This window comes from Chenopodium album, chromosome 1 (assembly GCF_948465745.1).
Source record: "Chenopodium album chromosome 1, dcCheAlbu1.1, whole genome shotgun sequence".
In the NCBI taxonomy this organism is placed as follows: Eukaryota; Viridiplantae; Streptophyta; class Magnoliopsida; order Caryophyllales; family Amaranthaceae; genus Chenopodium; species Chenopodium album.
In genome coordinates, this window is record NC_137834.1 from 4704571 (window position 1) to 4725949 (window position 21379).

Here is a 21379-nt window from a genome sequence, read left to right on the forward strand (position 1 = left end):
AATATTGGTTCCTAAAAATATCAACAAATTATTGAAGTTGGTTCATAAAAAATAGCTACAAATCATAAATATTGGTTGCTATCAACACTACAAGACAAAAACCCAATCCCTATTAGCAATTTGGTTCAACCCGATCTCGGCCTTTACCAATCTGGAATCTCACTCAGGTTAGGTCAACTCGGCTCGACTTTGCTTGTAAGGCTCTTTGAATCCCCAGTCTCAAGAATCGCATTTGGTAGGAGTCGAACTTGTGACCTCAAAGTCAGATGGTGAATCTCTTACCAACTATACTAAGTACTATTTGTTTACTTCTATGCATATAATTTATAATAAGTGAACGAAATATTAGAGACGAAATTGAAAATTTTGTCTCCAAATTAGGGACAAAATAAAAAATCTGTCTCTAAATGAGAGACGAAATTGAAATCCGTGTCTATTTGATGTCATTATAGCAACAAATAATTTTATACATTATAGCAAAAAGTGGCCTACATATAAATTAACAACAATATGTAACACAACTCATTTCCAATGGCAACAAATAAAATAATACGTTATCAATTAGCAACAATAATTTAGAAGACTTGTTTCTAATGGAAACTATTCAAAAATTCATCGCCTTTGTTTGTTTCTAAATCAATACAAATAAAATATTTATTGTCATAGTTTGTTACTATTTGGCAACAAAAGAAAAATATGATGCCATCTAGTAACAACTAGTAAGACAATTTATTTTTAAAAGCAACAAATCAAAAACTGTACCCATTGTTTATTAAAAAACTAAAGCATAAAATGTCGCTTTTAATTAGGCAATGAAAAAATTTAGATTCGTTGCTATTTAGCAACGTTTTAAAAATTTGTTGCCAAACTTAGTTGTTAAAAAGATTTTATTTTTGTCATGAGAACCAAATCCAAGAGATCCAAGTGAAAACGGATTGCCAGCTAGTGATCTAGCTAGTTCCTAAAATCATCATCAATGGGACCAGAACAGCTACTGTGGTACCTGGTTTTTAGTGGACAGAAATTAGTCTATAAAAGGTTCCACTTAAGTGTCTGATAAGACTTATAAACAAAACGTAGAGTCGCCACCTTATTTTTATCCGAATAAGGACGGATTTTAGAACAGCCAATTTTAAGAAATTAAAACTTAATAAAAATCAACTGCTAACTCCGTAATAGGAAATAAGGCACAGGGTTCGGGGTTTAGGTTAAGAGAATCGAACATCTGGAACTCGTCTTCTCTTCCGTTCTATGGAACGGGCTCTTACTATTGCGTTGTCAAAATCAAGTTTTAAGACATATTAACCACAAAAAAAAAAAAAAAAAAATTAATACAAGGTAGGTTTGAGCACCAAAGTTGTGTAGGGGATTATAGGTACTACGCAGCGAAAATAATCATGAATCATATTCATATAGCACCTAACCAAGGACCTCATGCATAACACATAAAGAGTAAGAATTATACCTTTGAAGCGTGATTCCACTAGCAATTCGAGCAAGAACAAGGGAGACAAAGAACCTCAAACGTGATTCCTCTACTTGGTCCACAGGCACAGGTTAAGACCTCCACTAATGCTAGTTAGTCGCGATCGAACTCTTCAATCGACCTTCTACGGAGAGGTGCGAGCAACGAACCACCATAAACCACCACGAACCACCACACGCGCCACCAAGGGTGGCCGGCCGTGAGTCCAAAGGGGAAGGAGAGGGAGCCGTGAATTAGAGAGGGAATAAGGGTTTTGGGATTGGTTGCCTTGATGTCAAAATTCACTGTGTGTGAATTATGACTACTTGATTGCAACCCTAGGCATGGATCTTATTTATAGATCTCATCTCTAAATAAGAGCCCATGTCAAAAGCCCAAAACTTATTTCCAATCTAACTATGCTAGCCCAATCCATTTCATGATTAGTTAATTGCTCATGAGGCCCATTAATGGGCCTCTAACTTGCTTAACCCAATACCCTTGTGTGTGACCTCATAGGATCCATTCTAGCGGGCTTTAGACCATTCGACTAGCCCAAAGATCATCTCTCATAGTCTAGCAACAGATGATGAAGCCCCAAGAGAACGAACTTATTATCTCCATAATAGTGATCCTTGATATATCTAGTAATTGCACTTATCGAAGACACAACTCCTTCAATCTCCCACTTGTCTGAGACAAGTGCGCAATATTCAAATTCCTTAAGTCACTGTGTGTCGATTTGATAATATGATTGCATCTCATGTCGTGATCATATTAGCCTACAAATCTTTTCTTGAAAACTGAGTGAGAATTACAAAACAAATGGTTACTATGTAATCCATTTGAGCACGGCCATGCATTTTCTGAATTCTCCCTCTTCAAGGGGCCAATACACATTCCTAATTAAATAGGTAGACTCTATCCAATCTTGTGGCAACCAAAGCTCCCACTCAACTTCTGAAATAACCGGGAAACACCCTTTATAATCTCCAGTTACGGGCAGACGTTTGAGTGTACCACAGCCATAACATCCATTGAATGAGATCAATGTTCCACTCATGTCAAAGGAATCCACTAATATATCCGGAAGCTCTATACTTGAACTTCAAAGTAGGTCTATAGTTCGATCATGCATCATTCATGCATATCCATGTGATTGACCGAGCCTCACTATGCTCCTATAGCCCATGAAACTGCGCTATCCAATCAATCTTACATGCTAGTCCATTATTAGAAATCATTTATGTCCAATTTAATGATTCTGAACTAGGAACTTAAATAACATATGAATTTAGTTCACCTGTGGGGTTCCATTCACCAGGTCATCAACCTGATGAGCCCATCAATTCATAATTATTTTGGACATTTTATTTAATCTTGAAACCACGATTAAATAAGATTGAAACTTTGTTTCAATTGATAAACATAATTCTGCAAATAAATGTATTACATATGTAACTTGTTTTTCTCCAAAAACAAATACATCTTCTAATTACATTATTTGCCTCAATCCAGTTTCATTAGCATGTTTCTCATGTTTTGGAAATGGAAGGGGTTTAGTAAGTAGAGTTCATGAGACATTCTCATAAACATGAATTTTGCAATTTCTAAATCTTATAATCATTTTCATCTCCATACACTAAGAAGTTTCCTTCGTCCTTTCGCAAGGAACTTTGGAATTTCTAATTTTGTATTCCAACGTTATATTGGATTTTGATTGAAATCTATCATCACTTGTTCTAAAACGTGTGAATCAAATAGACGAGTATAGTCCACGACATGCATGATGCATCCTTTGCATATTGCATGAGGATCATCACTCAACACCTTAATTTCATCAATCTTTCTCAAAGTATTGAATCATTAAGCAATGTGCCATGTTACATGGGATTGAAACTCCTTTCACTATAATGTTGAACCTTATAAGAATCTTATCAATATAAGCTTCTTAACCAAACTCAAACATCAATCAAAACCTATCTCTATAGATTTTGAATCCCAAATGTACTCATCTTCTTCTTCAAGATTTTCATACAAAATGCATTAGCCATCACTTGACCCTTCAAGAAATGAATAATTGCTCTTTGTACTAGACCAAGAAGACTTCATAGCTCCCACTAAACATCTTGTACACACAAGACCTTTTCTTCATTTTACGAGAACATCAAACGATTTGATTTACTCACAAAATTAAGAACACTAACTCCATGATGCTATGCATCCCTAGGATTATTGGATCTTCAAACTTTTGATTGTATCATATACAAATCTTCTTTCATGAACAATTTCAAGAAAGTGTTTTGAAATCCATCTACCAAATCTTATAAGGTAGAAATCACTGAAACATCTTTAATAGATCTTTGCAACGTGACTAATGTAAAGTTTTCATCGTAGTCATAGTCATACTATGAATTAGTTGAATCCTTTAATAAGTCTTTGCTTTAGTTAGAAAACATTTTTCTTTCTTGTCTGTTTTGCTTATAATGGGTCTCACCCAATTAGGCAAATTATTCAAGTGTCATACACTTGCTTACAGATTTAGAATCTATTTCAGATTTCCTGGTTTTTAAACCACTTGGAGTCATTACTTGTCAAATCATCTTTTTTACTTGCATAATCATCATGTTCCAAAATGAATATTTTAGAACTCTTAATCAATATGAAATCATATTTCTTTGGCTAAGTTTTACATATGCTAGTCATCATTGTGGGTTTTAATGCAACAATTGAAACTTATACAACAACTTTGTTTAGTTTCAATGAGAAACGACAATTGACGATGTGCACTTGGAATGTACTACCTTCGACACATGGTTACTATTCCCATTACACTTAATGAGACCACGCGTTGTCACTTGTAACATGAGGTGAATCATGCTCATATTGTTGTTTTGATTCGATTACTTCTCAAATTTCTTCAAGATTTTCAAATCACTTTTCTTGAACTCTTTCAAGGATCTTAAACTTTTTGAGATTCTTATACTCCCACTTGCCTTTTGAGGAGGCACTTTTAGCATAGGGTAAACCAACCATGGTTTGAACCATGTTTGTTTGTTGCTTTTCTCGAACTCTTTTGAGATTTATACTACTCCCACTTGACCTTTTGGAACAATTTCCATAAGGGCACTTACTTGAGCAACAAACATTTTGTGCTAAGTATGATTTGTGTAGTAGTACCCTGTGCTCTGTATAGGAATTGATCGTGCATTAAACGATTTAATACAATATTTATTCCTTGCTTTGTAGAAAGACTTAATAAGAACTTTTCTTATCCATATCACATATGAAGTCTTTGCTACAATTTGATTTGACTTATGTAGTTCGTTTGTTTAGTTTTGTAGCTTATCTTAAAAGTATATCCCTTGAACAATGGTTGGAAGATAGGTAATTTACATTCATTATCAAAATATATCTTATATAGATTGATAGCTCCCTTCATAAACACTTCACAAGGTTTTCTTTCGGAGTTTGTCGTAAAACGATTTCACAACTCTTGGATGTTCATCAAGGTCTTGGCTTAAATTCTCATTATTACGATCATATCGCAATACTTTGAATGTATTGCCAAGTATATGTCTTGACTTAAATTTTCACAATTACAATCATATTGTAATGTAATAATTATCTTGTCAAGTTGATACTGAACTTCATACTGAACATTTTGAAATTTTCAAAATTTTCACTCTTATGCTTCAACTAAGCACGTGTGATCATATCACAAATGAAGTTTTATTGTGCGTCTCTAGTCTTTGAACCTTTGGTTTTCTTACATCAATATGTATTCGACCTTGAGTTCACATCATCATTTCTCTAAATGGTGATTTTGTCAAAATTTCAAATTAGAAAGATAATTACATATATCAATGGATTCATAATCTAATGATATTGAAAGTCCATCCCTTTGGATCTTTCGCATGCAATGTTCATTTTTGTTCGAAATATTTGACATTTTGGAGACAATTCATTTATAGAAATGGTTCAATTATTTCTATCATATAGAACTTTGAACCTATTTAGCAACTCAAAACACATTATGACTCAATGAAGCATTGAATAACATTTATTCCACTTTTTGAATCTTCGATGCTTAGTCAGTACTAACATTGAATGTTGTTTTGATGATGGCAAGAATGAATAACATTTATTTAATTCTAGCCAATAACAAGGTAAGGCGAAATATAGGTTCTACTTGTAAAGTTGCAACTTTTGCTTCCAGACTCGTAGACTCTACTTGTGAAGTAGCAACATTTGCTTCTAAACTTGTAGATTTATTTCTCCTTTAGCCATACTTCTTCATTTAGTTCAACCTCATTCTCAATGAGAGAGAACTAAACAAGACATCATATGTCCAAGAAGTAGCAATGTGCTAAATCAATTTCTATAATATACTTCTTAAATTGGAACATTTCCATTCTTTTACCTTCCAACTATATGAGGTAGTTTCTAATCAATTGGAATTGGTCCATTTAATTTGAAACATTTGTTGTTCATAACAACTTTTAGCATGTAAGTAGTTCTAGGTTTGAGAAGTAGCAACTTGTTTGCATTTCTTGGCCTATAACTTCTTAATGCAATCCTCATATATTCCTAAACCTTTCCCATTTGAGCCACTTAGAACACTTCTCTTAGGTTCAAAATGATGCTTTGCTTAACTACTTTAAGCACATTTCATGATTTTGCTAAGTCTATTCAATCATCATTCACATTAGAGTTTAATCAACTATTTAACTCTTATATAAAGTGGATGAAGAATAGCGTCATTTGATCAACTTTTGATCATAGAGATTTCCAATCACTTTCTTATATTCAATCATATTGAAGATAAGAGATTTTATTGGACTTTTATACTTGTCTTTTAGAGGGTTTGTACCTCCCATCTCATTATATCCCTTGAAACGCTTTTCAAAATGAAGATGTGTTGGCATTTTACTCAAACATTTTGAATAAAACCAACTCTAGACATGTGACATGGATTTTTAAAACTTGCCTTTTAGAACCATCTTAGCAAAATTTGAATATAGGTTTATGGATTATCTTTTAAACTTTTGAGAACGTTTCTCAACTTTATTTTCAATCGAGGAGATTATATATAATAATAAAATTAGAACGACGTGTTACTTGTAAGTAAACGCAATGTTCAATTATGTTTAATAAAAATTAAAGTGCCATAAGCGAATTAAATTGGCAACTTTAAAACATTCATTCAATTTAATTAATCCCTATTGAATAGAATGATTCCAAGATCCTTTATTTGTGCAATAATTGACCGGACTTTGGCCCTACCATCAACCATTACATTTTCAAGGTGAGTAAACTCTTTACTGATTACAACTCTTTGTAATTCTTGGTTGAATAATTAACCATCACATGTTTAATTATTACCCTTAGCTTCAAGGTTCTAAACTCTTTAGGTAACCTTGTTGAGTATAACCAATCAAAAGTGTAAAATTTGTTTTACCCCCACTCCCCTAAGATATAATATGACACCCTGCTTTGGCATGACCCATCATAAATATCAAAGGTTTCATCGGGTTTTTGATTGGAAAAGCTACCTCAATATTACTGGGACCTAGATTTATTATGTTGTGATTATTTAGTGAACTCTAGCGCATCATCAAACAACATAAATAAAATCTAACATGCATAATCTACTAATGCATAAATAAAGCATGACATAGTATGGCCCCTTAATCCTAAGAAAACTAATAAAGCAAAAGCTCCCACTTGAACCTTCATGGATCTCATCCATCTTGCTCCTTTGGGCCTCCACTCCATGGATTCTTGGATTAACGGCAACCTGCAATTCTATTCTATTCTATCTACTACTTAAATAAAATAAAATAAATTACAAAAATACTTAATGGTACGCAGACCGTATTTAGATTACAAAAATACGAAACGATGCGCAGATCGTATTTAGAATCTATGGGCCATACTAGTCTATATAGCAATATATAACATCATATATTATAAAATGCCATATAATAAATCACTCATCATGCTTTCCTAGACTACAACATCGAATGTTCACAGTAAAGGAAACATGGCTCCTAAAATATCTCATATTTTAATTAATTACTGTAATTAGATAATATCATATATTATTCATAACCAATTATAAAATATCATATATTTTAATTTAGGTATGAGATAGAATCAAATCTTATTTTAATTATGGAAGATAAATCATATTTATTTTCCATGATTATCCCAACCTTTGGGAGATTCTATCCTAATTACTTGCCAATCACATATTTTAAATCAATTAATATCCTAAAATAATTATGGGATAATCACATTATTTAATCAATTATTATCCAAATAGAATCTTTTGCTCCATAGTTATCCTATCTTAACAAAATTAACAACTTTAATTTTGTTAATTATCCTTTCAAAATCAAAACTTATCTTTAATTTTAATTTTGAAAACTGATTTTATAAAATAAAAATAATTTTTTTTTTTTTTTTTGAAAATTCGCGTCAGGCACCGTGGTGTGGCCAGCCGAAGCGGGCCACGGTGGCCGCACACCTTGCGGTGTGCGCTGCCCCTGCAGCGACGCGCGGACAGCAACAGCAACACACCTATCGGGGTGGTGCACGGCTGCGCTGCCCCTTTGACTCACCCGTGCCCAGCCCGCCCTCCCTACTGGACCACCACCGGTGCGGCAGTCGCCGTGGCCACGCCACCCAGCCGTGGCTGCCGCACCTCAAATCCCTTTTTTATTTTTATTTTTTTTTATTTTTTTATTTTTTTTTAATTTAAAACAAAATAATTTTATTAAAATTAAAATAAGTGTGGTCCATCCAATTTTAAAATTAAATCATATTCAATTTTAAAATTAGGGTTCTTCATGAATTTAATCCCAATTCAATTTAACTTTTAAATTAAATAGGTTGATCATGAAAAATTCATAATTTATCATGAAATCAATTAGATTAAATTCTTTAAACACAAAACTTTCGAATTAAATCAAAATCAAAAACACAAATTTCACAAATTAGGGTTAATGATTTCGAAAATTTCGAAATATTAAGGGGGGGGGGGGGTTTCGAATTTTTTGAACTTGACGGGGCAATTATCGGATCTTTTAGGCCTAATATGGAGCAAATTAAACACCTTTAATGATTCTATATTGTTAAATCACATTTAATATAATAATTGACCCATAATTAAATTATTCTCCCTCCTAATTGAATTAAAATTGTGGATCAACAAAGGTTTAATACTCAATATATGTAATTGCAAGAGGCTAACTGATACCACTGTAGGGGATTATAGGTACTACGCAGCGGAAATAATCATGAATCGTATTCATATAGCACCTAACCAAGGACCTCATGCATAACACATAAAGAGTAAGAATTATACCTTTGAAGCGTGATTCCACTAGCAATTCGAGAAAGAACAAGGGAGACAAAGAACCTCAAACGTAATTCCTCTACTTGGTCCACAGGCACAGGTTAAGACCTCCACTAATGCTAGTTAGTCGCGATCGAACTCTTCAATCGACCTTTTACGGAGAGGTGCGAGCAACGAACCACCATAAACCACCACGAACCACCACACGCGCCACCAAGGGTGACCGGCCGTGAGTCCAAGGGGAAGGAGAGGGAGTCGTGAATTAGAGAGGGAATAAGGGTTTTGGGATTGGTTGCCTTGATGTCAAAATTCACTGTGTGTGAATTATGACTACTTGATTGCAACCCTAGGCATGGATCTTATTTATAGATCTCATCTCTAAATAAGAGCCCATGTCAAAAGCCCAAAACTCATTTTCAATCTAACTATGCTAGCCCAATCCATTTCATGATTAGTTAATTGCTCATGAGGCCCATTAATGGGCCTCTAACTTGCTTAACCCAATACCCTTGTGTGTGACCTCATAGGATCCATTCTAGCGGGCTTTGGACCATTCTACTAGCCCAAAGATCATCTCTCATAGTCTAGCAACAGATGATGACGCCCCAAGAGAACGAACTTATTATCTCCATAATAGTGATCCTTAATATATCTAGTAATTGCACTTATCGAAGACACAACTCCTTCAAGTTGCACTACGTACCGATCATAGTGAGATTTTGAATTCACTCACGGATCAAAACCTTCGTAGTTCGGACAAATGCCATGTTTTAAATAACCAATTCCATTGGGTTTTTAATTTGGGTTGTTGACATAAACGTCATTTTTGTAAGTGGGATTTTAGTGATCTTTGACGGATTCACTCATAAAAGTAAAATGAACCACCTTGGTTGAGGAAAATCACCCCGATTAGTGATCACCAAAAATGTCTTTTGAACAAGACAATTCAACAAATGCGTCCCAATTGACGAATTTTAAGTGGGTCAAGGTATTTTTTGGAGTGAAACTGTAAGGGTTCACTATATAATCTCACTTTGGGTTTAAATTCACTCAAGGGTAATTTTGTAAGGTTTTATGGGTTATGTGTTTAGGCTTAATGGAATTGGCCAAATAAAGCACGACACCTGTCAAGGCCTTACATCCAAATATAAGGGAACAATAAACTATTTAATCATATCCGATTGTCAATTAATCCATCGGGTAATTATGATGAGATATAAGTTTATTTTCATGGAGATGGATAATTGTTACAACCTTATACAACTAAATAATTAATCTTAACCTCATGTTTGGAAATGAGACCATAACCTCATATTAACTATCATTACTTATTAAAAACAAACAAGCAAAGTTATGATTCATTCTTGTGTCACAAAAGGATTTGAAATAAAAAGGTTCACGAAATTATAAAAGAAAATAATGCTTGTTAAAACTTTATTTCTGAAGTCATCTTCAAAAGAAAATTAAAGTTCTTAGGACATTAATTATTTCAAAAGTCATCTTAAAATAAAATTAAAGATTTTTAAAACAACGACATTTAGAATTAAAGACTCTTATTTCTGAAGTCATCTTTAAGGTAAGATTAAAGTTCTCAAAATAATACTTAGAATTAAAGCTTGTTAAAATTCTTATTTCTAAAATCACCTTTAAAAAAAAAAGATTAAAACATTTTATTTAAAATTCCATAAGTTTAAAAGTATATATATAATATAGTGTAATAGGTTTCATATCACCATTAGTTTCTTAAAAATAAATTAATACCATTTTAAAAAAGCAATTAAGAGAAAAACGTGCATATTTCACCTCTTTGATAGCTTGAACTAAAAAAATCATTAAAAATCATAGAAAAATCGAAAAAATTATTGTGAGATATGGTTGGAAAGCTATTGAAAAGTTTTATCACTTGAGCTAAAGAACTGGAACTGATTCTGGTCGTAAAAGTTCTTTAACAGGCCATATTTGGGACGTGGTAAGTAGTTCTTTACTCTTGAACAACCTTTGCTTAAACTCTTAATTCCTTAGGTCTTTAAGTTCACATTAAGAAATACATCATTCTTTTAAAAAAAATATTAGGTAGTCACGTGAATGCATTAACCTTTCATATTTAAAATGCATTATAAAGAGATACAATGCAAAATGCAATTAAACCCCCCCCCCCCCACTTTGTATCCTATCACCTCACCAATAGGCTTGGCTTTCTAATGTGGAGTAATGAAAGATTTAGGGCTAATTTAGCACCTAATATCGTCATTACCCCTATTGGTAACACCACATGAAAACAAACACATTAGTTAGCATAATAATAATAATTAAGGAAATTAAGAAAGGAATAATGATAATACCTTGAACTAGATGTAGCAATATTTTTGGATAACCCTTCTTGCTTATCCAGAATGAAAAGATGATTACTCCTTAGTTAAAGTGTAATAAAGAGACTAAGTGATTTTTTTTTGGAATTTTGAGATATTAAAAGAAATTAATGCAAAATAAAGCTAAAGAACTTTTTTTTTGATTTTTTAATTATAGAAAATAATCTTAAAAAATAAAACTAAATCTTAAGAGAGAAAAAAATTTTAGTTTTTTTTTTTTTTTTTTTTTTTTTTTTTTTTTTTTTTTTTTTTAATATAGACTAGGATACTTGAGCAATTAAACTAATATTTTTAACAAAGATAATAATAACAACAATACTTGAATTGAAATATTTTTTGTGTTTTTTTTATAGGAATTAAAGATAATAACAATACTTAAATAAAAAAAAAATAGAAATAGCAACTTAATTATAAGATGCTTTTAATAAGCTAATAACTTAAAAATAAAGCTAAATTAGATAGATTTTGACTAAAACAAAGATTAGAAGAGAAATTTTTAGAGAGAGAAGTTGTAAGAATTTTTTGATGTGTTTTTAACTTGAAAATTAGGGGGGTATTTATAGGAAAATAAAGGGGTTAATTTGTAAATAGAAAAGTAAATAAATTAAAATTCAAGGATTATTTTGGTAAATATCAAGATTTTGGTAATAATGAGAATCTTGATATTAAATTCTTTCGTTTTATATGTAACAAACTACTTAATCTGTTTTACAACACTTAAACTGATAAAATAAAGAAAACCATAATAAAATCAACTCTAATATTCATATAATAAAAAGGTTCTAAAATGCCATGGTATTACAAAAAGAAAATATATGACCAAGTCATGTCACAACTCAAAATAATACTCACATGGTATACAATAACAGAGTACCTAAATTTATTTAGTGACTATTATACTGACCAAGGTACTAAAACAACACTTATAAATTAAACATCAGCTGTGAGATGTCAGCTCTGAAAGTTACACAAAGACATCAGGTTACCATACTAATAGGGTTGGACAAAACATTTCAGAGTTTATAAAAAATTAAAAAAGAAGAATAACCCCTGCCCTTATTAGATAGTACATATAAATTTACCCAGGAACATCTAATCATATGACAAAATCGTATACATACGAGCATTACAAACGACGACCCCTACTAAAAGTATAAAATAAAGTAATCCATATAAAGTCATAAAATTGACGTGGTCAAAGTGAAAATACACCATATAAAATCATACAATATTAATTCATAAGACATAAATTTAAGATAGTCAAGAGTAAAATATATTCCCTTAACTGAATGACCCTTAAAAAAAAGGTGAACTCTTATCTTTCCTTAATCTACTAAAACACAAGTTTATATTTATCATAGTCGCATTATTTCACAATTGACGATGACAAGAGATACAAAAATTGGATCAAAGCAACCTAAAGAAACGAAGAGAAAAAAAAAAAAAAACAAAGGGAACAAGACGCATGAAAAGGGCTTCATCATCATGATGAGCTCGTAACTAACTGCTACTCAGTCACATTACCATTATGGATTCATGCATTCATATCCTAACTAATTTCTAGAAGCTTAAAGTACCACTGTAGATTCAGGCATACGTATCCTATCTAATTGCTACAAGCATAAAGCCATTGATTCATCCATTATCAGTCTGTTTTACTCCTGTCCACATACACGCTTCCTATCGATATATGATCATTGATCCGAATTGATATCTATTGGATCCAATATTAATCGTGGGGGATAAAAAAAAGGTAACGTTATTTCACTATTGACAATTGTTCATCAAAATTGACGAAAGGATACAAAAATTAGACTGAAATAAACAAGTTATACAAAGTAAATAAGAAAAAAAGTAAAACAAGAAGAAAAGAACAAATTACAAAAGAAAGTCAGTATCCGCATTCTTAGACATGATTTTAGCAGCAAAAAAAAATGGCTTTCTTTCATCATAATACTCCATCGGACCCTTATCCATGTTGTTACAATATTGATACTTAATCGAAATGAGAAAACGGATCCTAGTTTAATGCCGTATACTCACCCTACTAACACTATTCACCTACTATTCAACATAATAATTATACAAAACAATCACACATTCTTGACCAAAAAAAAAATATTTTTATCCATACGTATCCCCCTCTTTAAATATCGACGGGTTTGCTCCGAACTTGTATTTATCAGAACAAGTATTAACTGTGGAATAAAATGACAATGACATTTTAACAAGTGTATATAAAAGGAGGTTCCTTTAGCACTACAACATGTAGTACTCATTTAGGTGTGGGAATGTTTGTAACTTCCCTATATTGGTTGGGCATGAGTCTTTAGTGTGGTGGACTTTATAGGTAAACTGGTCATATAATAGGGTATTGCACAAATCGCAAAATTCACTAGATAAAAAAAAAAAAAAATACTCTAACAATCTAAGTGAACATAATAATATACTTAATATACTCTAAAGGAGTAAATAATGCTTATTTATAGAGAAAATGACATACTCCCCTAGCCAGACAAAAAAATATTATACTTTATACTATACGATTATTATACATATACGTATAGAAATACGGTCTAAAATACCTGGCCTACTTTTTACTATAAAAAGAAATTACCCTTATCCAAAATCTCCACTCACCACTTAATTCTTATCTTCTTCCATCTTCCTCCTTACCCGAAAAAATCAAACAAAAACCACCATTAAACTCAACCACCATGTTTCAAGAAAACCAGGAAGATCAGCCTGTCTTCACCTTTGAGGAAGACATGAGGATGATAAGGGTGTACTTCATGTACATTGTGGGGCTAGTGGTCCTCCTAATGGCCGTATTAATTTACTTGTTAATCCATAAGTAAAAAAAAACGAAAATTACTTCGGTGGAGCAGGGTAGAAATGCATGTAGTGTTAGTTGTACTTCAATATTTTGTAATTTAGTAGTTTAGAAGTACAAATTATAACATGTATCTTGGGAATTATGAATAAAAATCATTATTATTACTCGTTTTCTTTGTTTTAAATAATAAAACGAGCGTCATTAAGTTTATAAAAATAATTAGCAAAATAATAATAATTATTTGCAAAGAAAACGATAACTATAAATAAAAGATAATTAATAATGATAATTACAAAGGTAAGATCAAAATTTGGTGTGTACAGCTACAACACCTCCTTTTTTTTTTTTTTTTTGAAGAAAGCTACAACACCTCTTTAAGGTGACTATTGCTAAGGGAAGTTTATTTTTGTTTTGTAATATTATCTACGTATCTACACAGGTCATTCAGGATGCCCATGACCTAGCAGTTCAAGCTATGAACGAGGAAACCCGCTGACCTTAGGTTTTTTTGCTTATTGCCTGTAAAAAAAAAATATGATTCTGTTACCGTTGAGAGTACGTGTGACTCGAGATTCATTTTATGGAAAATTCCTATATGAAGATTACTATCAAACACTTGAGAGTGTATGAATAACGTAATTTGGTAAAAATTGATCAAAATAGAAATATTAAGAGCAAGTCAAAATTAGATGAACCAGACTTTGTAAGTGTTTAAGCCAATAACATTTCAGTGAATCAAATAAATACGAAGCCCTTATAGCTCAGTGGTAGAGCGCCAGTCTTGTAAACTGGAGGTCCGTAGTTCGATCCTGCGTGAGGGCATAATTATGTGATCCTTCTGTTTTTTTTTCCCACACTCTCTTTCCTAGTTCACTTCCCCTCCCAATTCAATAAACCCTTGCTACAAAACTTTGCCCTAATTTCCTCTCTTCTAAATCTGTTCTCCCCAAAATTTAAACAAATCAAAGAACCCAAATCAAAGTTCATACTTCAGTATGCTCAAATTCCCAGAATTTTTCATCCTTAATCCCTAAAAAACTCAATCTTTTTAAGCATTTTCCACATTATTTTTCTCCTACCCAGAAAAACATGGCTCGGCTTTTGCGAGAACTAATTCGCAGACCATCTTCCACCAGATTCATTGCAACATTAACCCATCAAAACCCCACAAATCTCTCTCCTCCATTGTTGCTTAATCAATCATTTCTTCTTGGTCAAACCAAGTTTGACCATGGAGATGGGTTAAACCCTAGCAATCAGGGTTTAATGGAAGCTACCCATTTCAGCAAATCGCAGATTTACCCGAGTTTTTCATTTGGGTATTTTTTGGACCCGGTTTCACCACCTGGGTTGGGGTCCGGACCCGAAATGGAGGACCCGGGAATGATGTGGGCTGATAGTGTGAAGAAGAAGAGGAAGAAGAAGATGAACAAGCATAAGTATAAGAAGCTCAGGAAACGTCTTCGTCGAAAGACTAAAACTTGATCAGGTTTTTTCTCTTTCATTGTTGTTTGAACAATTTTTTAAGTATTACTTTGGTTTTGGTTGTTTGTTCTTGTGATTGTATTACTTTGTGCTATGTATAAACTGTTCTGAAAGCTGGATTAAGCTATTTGCAAACATTTTTATGTGTTTTTGTTGTATTTTGGAACTTAATGAGATTTTGATGTACTATGGTATGACATAGGTGGTAGGAGTGGTGTTAGCTTGAAGGCTAAACTCTGGTGTAGTAGTGTTGTTAATAGTTTGTGTACTTGTTTGAAATGAATACGGGATTGATTCTACAATGCGAGGATGATTATAGTTTGGGTGTAGCAATATTTTTAGCTGCTTGATCGCTGGTTCACTATATGTAATGCATGAGTGATGTTAATTGGTATGGGTTTATTCCTTTAAGCTGATATGCCGTAGGAACTATTGTCACTGCTCACGATACATTTTTAGTCAAGTGATAGTATTCAGGATCTTATTTCGTGTCTGGCAACAGAGCAATTAACAGCAGCGTACTCGTGAAAAGAATCGATTTCCCAATATTTGCACACCAATGCTCCTTTTGTGTGTCTATATCAAATTATCAATTGATATAAGGATGCTGCTACCCTACACTTTATCATGATATTGTTATTGTTTGGCATACACGTTTTGATGATCATAAGTGTCATATGGACTTAGATGCAGTCTGACCGAGAGCTATTGCTCTAAACCTCTAAGTTAGGTACTGCATTGGATATGTTGCTAGGCAGGACTTCTTTACAATCGTTCTCTTTCAAACTTTGACTTATTAGTTCAATAGTCAACACACCTAAGTGGAACAAAATACAGTCTTGGAACTTTGACGGCATCAAAGTGGATTTTTAAACAGACATGATTATGAAATTAAGTTGGATTTTCCTATCTGTTTTTAAAGTTGTAGCCTCCTTTGGTTATCCTATTGGCTATCTAGCTATTTAATCGCACTGTATGTTAAGGGTACATTTTTTTGTCGAGGGATAGTATAGAGGATTGTTTTCTTGTGTTCTGTAACTGAGAATTATATAACCAGTTTATCTGTGAAAAAAGTCAATTGCACACTGATTGTTGCCTTTTAGTGCTCCGTTTGGGTATCATGTGTTGTTATACGAAGTATCAATTTTGATTTTATTGGATGCTGCTACCCTACCTAAACCTTTATCATGATATTGTTTTATTCTATCTCATGTCATAGATTTTGATGGTCATAGGATTTATATAGATCAAGTTTTTGTCTAACATTATCATTTGGGCCTTCCCAAACTTAGTTTTATAGAAGCTATTGCTCTAATCTTCTAAATTAGTAAAAATAGTAAACCTGCTGTTGGACAATTATTTTTTTTTCCAATCATTCACCTTTTTAACTTTGAGTTATTAGCTCAATAGTCAACACACCTAAGAGGAACAAAAGACTGTCTTGAAACTTTGATGGTATCAAAGTGGAATTTGAAGCAAACAGACTTTACTTCCTGCTTCAAAGTTGTAACCTCAGTTGATTTTGCAATTTTGGAGATAATATGACTATTTCAGTGGCCAAGTAAAGTTTTCTACTTAAATTAGTGTCTAATTAAAGAGAAAAATTGCTGAGATTATTGGTTAGTTGGATAATTTACCTATCTATTTGCCATACAACTATACAAGGAGGTATTAGGTGTATGTGTTGTGATTGAAAGAAGTCCAAAGCCCATGTAAAAAGGTACTCTCCTGAAGACAAAACCCTTGCCCTAAGGTGAAAAGCTGCCACTTATACATGGAGCCTTAACTTGGAACTCTGTATATGCTGTTGCACTAATGAAGCAGGTTGTTCTTCATGCTCGGCTGCTATACAGTTCGAATTCCTTCGTTCATAAATGTGGATGTTATGATTCTTGAAACACGTAGTACTCAATACATCTTAGTGTAATGAATATAATCCAGTGTGAATGTCTCTTTTCCCTTGGCATTTCTTTCTTAATTATCATTTTTTCATGTTATGGTATTTGACTCCTTAAATTTCTATTACATTTATTCATTCTTCTATGAATGTTATTTCTTATGCGAGAACCTTTTTTGCACAAGACTTAGATTGGAGGGAGGGTTACACTTTTAGCTGCTCTTTGTTTCAAAATTGACCTTGATTCATTTATTTTGACTTCCAAAAAGAACTAGTGTGAGTAGTATCTGCTAATCCCGGCTGAATTTCCACTAACCAAATACCTTTGGTACAACGAGAATTTAATTTTAACAAGTCTTTGGCTATCAACAAGGCATTTATTTATACCAACCCAATTTTCTATTGCCAAAGTATTGTCAATCATGTAAGTCAATTGCTAGTAAATGCAATTTTATGTGGCAGCTCCCTGTTTTCAGATAATAGGCACAATTAATTGCTGTACTCTCTAATGATGTCCACAAACCTCTGCAATTCTATGAGGATTGTGTATCTATTATAACCTGTACACAAGTGGCATCACTTGCAACTCACTTTTCTTTTTTATGTCCTTAATCTAGCTTAAAAGTCGTCACCCTGCATTGCCTCTCTATGGGCATAGGGCTCTTCTGATGTCAGAAATTTTCAAGAGTCCTCAAGATCATTAACTCAATGCTGCCCAAATGGGTGATTAGCAATTGACATTTGCTGATCATGGTAGGTGTGATGGGGATAGAGGACCCACTAACAATTCCTAGGTTTTGTACAATTCAGTGATGCTATATTTTTCTTGGAGGTTTGTTCTCAAGTACTGTGACGAAGGAAATTTGATAAGTCATGTGTGCGTTGATTGACAAATATTAGGACTACTTCTGAAGTTCTGAGTCCCTGAGCCACTCAGGATTGTTGTCAATCTGTACTCTGTAGGGCATGATAGTCGCTATTCCTTTTAATGTTTTTTTTTATTATCTAGCTAATGAACACGAGGGAACGTTGTTGTGCTCAGTATGCACTGTTATGGGATTAGAATAATTGATAGTGTGAATTGTTGTGACCAATTTGTCCTCATAATGGGCAATCAGTCCATCTGTGGGTTCCAATTTTCTAGAAGCAGTCTGTCGATAAGTTTTGACTGTCCATCTGTGACCAATTTGTCCTCATAGTTGGAAGTTGGGTTGCTACTTTAAAAGCAACATTCTGGTGTTAATTAGACTAACTGGACCATTACAACCTGCTTTGTTTTACGATGATACCTTTAAAGCTTTCCTCTCTGCAGTGTTACTGTTAACCATCCTCAATTCTGATGCTAATTATATAACTAAAGAGTAAAGACATTCAATCTTTACACAGTAGCACTAACTTCTCTGCCCCTCCCTTAACTAATTGAGCTCCCTACTTTTCTCTATAAGATTCCCTCAATAATTTGATTTTGACTCTTTTCTTGTAAACAACCTCGCGGACTGTCAATGCAAACTTTGGTCTCTTATCCATTACTTGCTCAGTGAAAGCTGGAGATTTGTAAGCTCTTTTGGCTAGATTTTCTTGGAAAAGCTTTGAAAGTTCTGACTTTACCTGTATTTTAGTAAATTTTTACTTATGATTTCCTCCCTACTATAATGGAGAATAATCTTTATAGCACTGTAAGCTAATTTAGTAGCAAAAGTAAATACTAATTGATGACTAATTGATATAAGTTATGTGGCCTATCCTGTACCAGACACTGCCAGATTTCCTGATTCTGTTCACAATGCTTTTGTGGGTATAATTGCCCATTTTTAGTAATCAGTAACCCAGGGTTTCTCTTTAGAGCGTTGATATTCTTAGTACTTTTCTAGTGTTGGGGCTCCTATAAAATTACTTTAGTTACCAATCAGGAAGATAGTTCAACTTTTATTTGATTTATCTATGTTGTTTGCCTATTTGGTAATTAGAAGGTTTTTTTATTTTTATTTTTATTTTTATTTTTATTTATTATTATTATTATTTTTTTTTTATAATTCATCACTTAAGAGTTGCAATGGAATTGTATGTCTACTCAACTACTACATCCTATTGCTGTCAGGCTCCTTCCATTTATATGTTTGAAATATTTTCCTGTTACAGGCTTTTCAAATTATTTTCAAGCTTATCTTGTGATTGTGTCCAGCAACTCAAGCATATAATTCTATAAGAAGATAGTTTTGTTCTTTACATTGTAACTTTTAGTTGAGGAAGGAACTTCTGCTGGATATCCCTATTCTTAAGTATATCTAATGAAGAATTTTAGACCCTTTATTTTGTTGTTGTGATTATTTTCCTAGTGAGCCAATTTTTTGCATTCCTGAACTTGTTCAATTGTAACTTTTCTTGCAAAGACTTCAGGTCTTTATACACTTTTATATCCATGTCGTGCATCTCTTTCCATGAAATAACAAACCTTGAAACTATTGACGATGTCTGATTATCTCAATGATAGAACAATCTTGCAATGTTCTTTATTACTTGTATGAGGTCTGCAGAAAGACTACTCTATGTCTGCGTGAGCTCAAATACTAGAATGTCTTGTATAATTTATAATCATTGTTTTTTTTTTTTTTTTTTTTTTTTGCTTCTCTCCAGGTTCCATGTATATTAATGTTGAACTGCGACCTACATATGGTGTTTCCAGTAGGGTTACTTTGCCGAGCTTCACTTCATTTTTGGCGGTATTTTGGAATTCTTGGCTGCAGCATGCCTGACACATGCATTTTCGGCCGAGCTTCTCTTATGTTTCTGCACCTTCTTGTGGACATGGATTCACACTTAACATTTCAAGCCTGTAACCCATTGTTGGCCTGAAAACTATAGAGTGTTTATTCTGTTTTCTTATTATTTCAGGTGAAGACTTCAATAGGAAATAAACTAGGGTATACACATCTCATCTTCAAATTTTTGGTTAAACATGCTGATTTTTGAGGAATTTCAATTTCTGAGTTGTTTTTCAAGATGTTCTTCCCATGCTCTCTTTTGGTTTTCGAAAATTATATTTTTGATCAAAATATTTGAAATCAACTATTGTGCTTATTTTTAGACAGATTTTTCACTTCAACCTTATGTGGGACAAAGTGAATTCAAAAGTTGTAGTCTTTAAATTGTGAAAGGAGATTTTGAGCCAACTAGGCCAACCTTTGGAACTTTTTGTTGCTAGAATTTCATATGACCTGAGGATGGAGGGCACTAGGGCAGCGCCCTGTTAAGCAAGGTAGCCGGGGTTGCTGTATGCTGAGGGGTGTATGTTAAGAAATAGACCACATGACCGTAGTGTCAAAGCATGTAAGGAAAGCTACATTCTTGTCGGATTATAAATTCTGCTGGACGGTGGCATATGTGCAGACACCCCATCGCTTCACAGACTAGAACGAGATTATCTGCTTCACAACGCGGCATTAAATCATTTTACTGAGGTAGCTAATACCCACACGGAAATGTAACACTTCGTAAAAAGTTTATTTGTCGATTAAGAAGAATACCACATTGAAAAGCATGAGTAGTCGATCGAATACTTATTCTGTATTGATTTACAGCTGCTGTTAACTTTTTCTTGATGGCTCCAACCTCCGGTCCCCGCTCGTACTTTTCATGATGAATTTGATGCTAGAACTTATATTTTTTCGTACACCTGTGATACCAAATACTGGACCTTCATGATATTTCATTTTCGGAACGATTATGCTAAATAATCATAATCTTCCCAGAAAATATGAACATTATGCATTTGATAATCAACAACATAATCTGATGCATTCTCTACTTGTTTTAGATTGAAATTCAAGTACATAAACCTAACACATTTCTCTAACAAGCCCAACCCAACATGGTTTCGTCCCATGAAGCTACTCACAAGTTTACTCCCGCCGTTTCCTTTTGTGATTCCTGCTTAAAATTTTTTTGTGCAACGGAAAAAGTTTAA

At 33.1% G+C, this 21379-nt stretch overlaps 1 long non-coding RNA gene and 1 other non-coding gene across 2 annotated transcripts; both read left to right on the top strand.

The window, feature by feature from the left end:
* Positions 1-14783: 14783 nt before the first annotated feature.
* TRNAT-UGU (transfer RNA threonine (anticodon UGU)) lies at positions 14784-14855 on the top strand. The gene has a single exon. It is a non-coding gene; the product is annotated as a tRNA-Thr (tRNA).
* Positions 14856-14897: 42 nt separating this feature from the next.
* Positions 14898-20414, top strand: LOC145636917 (uncharacterized). Its single transcript, XR_014114150.1, has 2 exons — positions 14898-15522; positions 20050-20414. It is a non-coding gene; the product is annotated as an uncharacterized LOC145636917 (long non-coding RNA).
* Positions 20415-21379: the final 965 nt, after the last annotated feature.